The following is a 6,000-nucleotide window of genomic DNA, read 5'->3' as shown; positions in this document are numbered from 1 at the left end:
TGAACAGTTTTTTATGTCAATTGTACTTTCTCCTGTTTTTTTGTGGTCTATCAGTCTTATGTTATTCTTCTTTGCATGATCTAGCAGCTGCTGGATTGATTTCTCGTGGTCCCTTACTATTTTGAAGAGATCTCTGTTTTCATGGTCCTTAACCACAATCCTGTCTTCTATATCTGATATTCTATCTTCAGATTCCCTTAATCTCCTCTGCATGCTTTCAGTGGAGTTTTCAATCTCCTGAATATCTATTTGAATCTGTTTCATGGATTCCATTTCTTTCTTATGTCGGGCAATCATGGTTTCCATTTCTCTCTTATGCTGGGCATTCATGGCTTCCGGCATGTTTCTGAGTTCATCTATTTTTTTTTTTAATCTCTTTCTGTTTTAGAGCCTCTAATCATGTCTTTCACTCTGCTCACCATCTCTGTAGTTATCTGGGAAATTATTTCTGTTTTGAATTTTTCTAGAGCCTCATTCATCTGTTTTGTTACTTCCTGTGCTATCAGTTCAGGGTGTCCAGGTGATTGATTATCACACTTTTCCACCTCGTTTCCCCCAGAATTTGCCTTTTGTGGGGTGGAAGTCTGAGTTTGTGCCTTACTTAAATGTCTTCTCATTTTTGTTTCTGGTATTATCCTTGGTTTAATTCCTGGGTTGATAATTTGAAGTTGCTTATTGTAAATATCTTTGTTGATGTATCAAGAACACTTATGGAATGTTTGCTTCTCAGAGGTGTCTTCCAGATATAGCTGGTCTTTAGGTTTTGAGTCTCTAATGGCTCTGAGGCTGTCTCATTTTCATTATACCAGGAAGGACAACTGATTAGATCAATCACAACACCTTAGCCCAAGTGATACAATCTGCAACACAATAGCATCAAGTACCTCTTAGAAAATGACAATTAATGGTAGTTATTAATCTATCACCTTTAACTGTGTGAATTAAATCAAAATCAAGGACCAACCCAACATATATTTATAGTGAATAAACTCTTCAATATAGCAACTCTACCCTTCGGGATGGGGAGTTAGAAGGAGTTGGGGAGGGAGGAATGGGTAAGTAGAAGGATAGGGGAAGGTTAGCAGTGAGGCCAGAGAGCACAGGCAAGAGAAGGAAAGAGAAGAAAAGAAAGATAAAGAAGAAATACAAATTAGGGGCAGAACAGGAACACAAAGGGAGCTGAAGAACAATGTGGGACAGCAAGGGAGTGAGGCAGAGAGAGAAAGAAAAGAGAAAAGAAAGAAAAAAGAGAAAAGTCAAAAATTTTAAAAGAGTAGCAAAGAAAAAAAATAAAAATAAGAGCAAAAAAACAGCAGTAATTTTGAAAATAACAAATAAAAGATAAAAATGAAGGGCCTACTTCAGGGTATGTCTCTGCTGTCACTATAGACAAGGTGGGCAGCAGTGTCCAGTTATAAGTCAATGAGTCTCAGCAAGCCAGTCACAGACTCATGAGATTCAGGGAGATTTCTGGCTGCAAGTCCCAAGTTGAGCTCCCTGTCCTCCTGTAGGGTTGAACTCTACAAGGTTCTATTGCAGGTTCCAGCTGCCCTTCCCCTGAAGATAGTCCAGGTTCCGATGGGAGGTGATGATCTCTCCAACTTACCAAGCATGGTGGTCTGGTGTGTCTTTATTGCAGAGATTCTCTTCACTTTCCCAGTGGGCTTCAGTTTTCATCAGGGAGCCTGAGAGAGGCCCTTTCTCTGTTGCTCGCTTCTGCAGCTAAGGACAATGGCCTTTATGCCCCCCTTTGCCTCTGTAGTGTGGATCCAAGTAGCAGTTCGGTCTCCTGGTCACAAGTGGGCGGAGCAAGACAGACTGAGCAGGGCACATTTGGCCCGCGCCTGGTCTGCCCACGCGCAAGGCCAAGCTGGAGTTACCTTTAATTTTAATGGTCAGGGCTGGGGATTTAGCTCAGTGTTTCTGCTGTCTGCCTCACAAGTGTAAGGTCCCAAGTTCGATCCCTGGTAGCAAAAAAAAAAAAAAAAAAAAAAAAAATGGACATTTCCATTTGACTCTAATTTAAATGGTCAGTATGCCAGAAAGGTATAATTTTCACCCCTTCAACCTAAAATGTTTTTCTGTTGGTGAAGATGTTATAGTTGGTGTCTAGACGTCCCCCCAAAGCCTTATGTGGTCACAGGCTTTTTCGGAGGTGGCTGGATCTGCAGTGTGTGATTGATTCATGGTACAGTGCTAGGCCCAAGGGCACTAGGATTAAGGGTATGAGTGCTACCTGCCCTAAATAGTCTGAATAAGGTAAGAGGCAGAAAGACGCTATTAAGGCCCCTCATTGCTTTTGCTACCTTTGGTCCACCAGGAACTGTTGCCCCTCTGGCATGTGCCACCCTGCCTTGGAGCCAGCCAATTATGGACTGAAACCCCTCTGAACTGAGTCAAATAAACCATTCCCCGTTTAACTTTGAGGGTCAGCAACAAGAAAAAAATCTAAGACGATAATCATGCTCATTTTCAAATTCAAACAATGCCAACAGCAGAAAAAGCAGAAATCACCCACAGTGTAAGACAATCACTCTATGTTATTCTTAGCACTTTTTATATACAGACATGCCTATGTAGGAATCAGCCCACAAGTTTATCTCCAACCAGGGGGTGGACAAGGATGAAAGACACAAGACACAAAGATAATTTGGAAGGAGGAGGCTGGGAGCTCTTTGCCTCTAGTGGTCAAAGAGCTCTGAGCGGTTGTCTCACCTTGCTTTTATTCACTTAGATGAACAATTAGATAATAGAAGATTCATCTGCCTCTTGTTATCTGCAGCGTGTGCCCAGGTAAACATCCAGAGCTCAGCTGCACTGACTTTCCTGGAACTTGCAGCGTGCTAGCATGCCTGCACGTTGCCAAAGGAGGCACAGCTTGGTGCTTCTCTCTTTTGTGCTCGCAGAGAAGGTCAGTTAGGCCTCCATCCTCATTATCTGGTCTCCTCCATGCCTATAGACAAGTAAACATGCATCCAAACATAAAATACTTAGGGAAAAAAGCAGGTCACACAGCAGTGATGTATTATCCAGATTTTCTAGTAAGCTTAAGAATACATACTTTTAAAAACAGCTCTTTGGGGCCGGGGATTTAGCTCAGTGTTTCCGCCAGCTGCCTTGCAAGCGCAAGTTACCGAGTTCGATCCCTGGTACCAAAAACAAACAAAAAAGCCCCAGCTCTTTTCACAATAAAAATTATTCATGCTCATTTGAAAACCAAAAGGAATTTATGAAGCTCAAAGTAAAAGTTACCCAGATATCTACCAAGCAGTGAGGGCCACTATACAAATTTTAATACATATCCCTTTGGACATTTGTAGTTTGATAAAATTCAGAAAAAAGGAAGGACTATGTGTTGCTTTTAAATTTTGGAAATGCAGAAGCAGATTTTCAGCTGTTTGGAAGGAAGACAAGTGTGGACAGCTGCTTATCTACCACAGCAGGGGCCTGGAAAACACAGGCCAGAGTGAAACAGGAAGAAGAGAGAATGTCAGGGACCACTGTGTGCACTCGGCTCAGACAAATAAACATGCAGCAGCCCTGACTGACCAAGAGCCTTGCACTCCCTCTAACTGGAACCCACCCGCCCCTAGGTAGCAGCACCCTCTGCCCCAGAGAACTGGGGTTTTCTGGGACCCCTGTTCAGCAGGCTCAGAACCCCAATGCTTTGCCAGCCCCTCAGCTTCTCCTGCTTCCCGCTCGGCTTGGCATCTCAGACTCTCAGTCATTGCTTTCCAAGCAGCATGTTCACCATGGCAGCAAAAGCTCTAAGCAGCAAAGCTCTCTGTCCAGGATCCTGCACCACTTTCCTAATGAATGGAAATTAATGTCTTCATTAACTTGCTAATTGTTGTTCTGGGTCTTAACGTTTCCAGGTTCCAAGTGAACCAAGAATTGTTGAGGAGTCATGAGAAAACCCTCTAATAGTTTATTAATTGTTGATTTCCAAGTTTGACCTGTTCAACAAAATAATTAGTGGTCCCTGAGTGTCTGTGAACAGGTGTCAAGCTGGCTGCAAATGATCACTTAAGAGGGTTTGCTAAACATTCAAATTCCCAGGCCAAGAGCTCAGGAGAAGCCAGGATTTTGAATTTTAAGAAATAGCATGACACTGGGCGTGGTGGTGCACATCTGTAATCCCAGCACTTGGGAGGCTGAGGTAGGATTGCCTCGAACTGGGCTACACAGTGAGTACAAACACAAAACAAAACAAAAACCAGGAGGAAGGGAGAGAGGGAGGGAGGGAAGGAGGGAGGAAGAGAAAACTAGCATTGAAATGTAATGAAAAAGCCCTTTGTTAGTTGCTAACCGGAAGTCCATTTCTCCCTTTTCCTTAGTAAAAACTACACCTTTGTACAATGCATCAACCCTTCTGCTCTTTTCAGGCCTTGGACTGATTGGACAAGGCCACCCACAGCAGGAAGGGCAATCTGCGGTCCTCAGTTGCCCTCAAGTGTCAGCGCCCTCGACACATAGGACAGACGCCCAGGCCATCTATAGGCAAGCAAGGGAAGGTGCTGGAAGCACTCTCCTCTTCCCACCACACACAGAGAGTCCGAGAAACTTCCCAGCTGGAGGCTAATAACAGAGGCCAAAATAGACAGAGTGTGCAAATAAATGGCAGGAAAATTTAAGATATAACCAATGGAAATGGAGAGGTATGGCGGGAAAGAAGGTGCGCAGCAGATCCATGCGTTGGATTCCTCACCTTGCTTTTCATAGCAGGGAATAACAGTTTCTCCCTGAAGGCGACAAAGCGGGTAAGTCCAGGAGAACCAGAGCTAAATGGAGGGGCTGAGACAGTGGTTTCCTCCCAGCTTGTGGCACTGAGGACTGTGGAGAGGAGGAAGATTTTCTTCCCTTGCTGTCCTTCTGTACTACTGACCCTGTTTTAACTCACTAGAGTGCATTTCTATTGTGATTATGAGACAGCATGATTTTGTTTGATTTTATATTACTTTGAGCCCTTCAGGTTCTGCAACTAGATGGCTTGGGGAGCACCAAGCGGGACAACCTGGAGCTGTCTTGGCCCTCAGATGCTCTGCTGGGCAGTCACAGGGAGGGGTGAGATGTCTACTGGTCCTTAAAAACAGGTGTCTCATAAGTGTTGCCTTAAATGACCTTCCAATACAACTTCTGGTAGCTACACCACCAGTGTTTTGAGATTACTTAATAAGCTTTTTGGTTTTTTGAGATGGGGCCTTGCTATGTAGTTCAGGCTGACCTGGTGATCTTCCTGCCTCAGCCTCCCAGAGCTGGCATTATAGGCATGAACCACATGCCTGGCTGAGATTGCTTAACTTTTTTTTTGGTACTGGGAATCGAACTCAGGACCTTGTGCTCACTAGGCAGGCAGGCACTGTGTTAACTCTTTTTTGTACTGGGGATCAAACTCAGGACCTTGCACTTGCCAGGCAGGTGCTGTGCCACTGAGCTAAATCCCCAGCCCCTGCTTAACTAACTTTTAAAATGTAACTTTTTATTCTCCCCCAAAGTAAAATTTAACCATTAAATATTTGGGTTATTGTGATTTGTAATATGATCGTCTGTCTCTGAGAATCAAACCAGGAGCAAAGGAAAGCATGACAGCCATGGAGGTAAACAGGGAAAGCTTCTTCAATGCAGTGTTTAAAGAAGCAGCAAAGCAGATCATTTGCAAATGGGAAGAGGGGAGGAGGGAAGGGGATAAAAAGAGTTAAAATGTGTGATGTCCCAACTCCTCAAGTGGAATGCAGTCATTACACACTGCCAACAAGTGTTAATACACATTAATAAAAAAGAAAGAAACACCTGTAATCCCAGCTACTCTGGAGGCTGGGCAGGAGGAGGGAAAGTTCGAGACCAGCCTGAGAAACTTATCCAGAGCCTGTCTGAAAAACAGCTGAGGGTGTAGCTCAGCAGTAGAATGCCTGTCTAGCGAGCACAAGGGTCTGGATTCCATCTCCTAATCCAAAAAGGCAAAAGCAGAAAGGAGGAAGGAAATGCTGATACACACCACAT

The sequence above is a fragment of the Heterocephalus glaber genome, unplaced genomic scaffold (genome assembly GCF_053883595.1).
Source record: "Heterocephalus glaber isolate CG9 unplaced genomic scaffold, H.glaber_assembly_v1.0 deba00000331, whole genome shotgun sequence".
In the NCBI taxonomy this organism is placed as follows: domain Eukaryota; kingdom Metazoa; phylum Chordata; class Mammalia; order Rodentia; family Bathyergidae; genus Heterocephalus; species Heterocephalus glaber.
Note: the sequence above shows the minus strand (reverse complement) of the source record.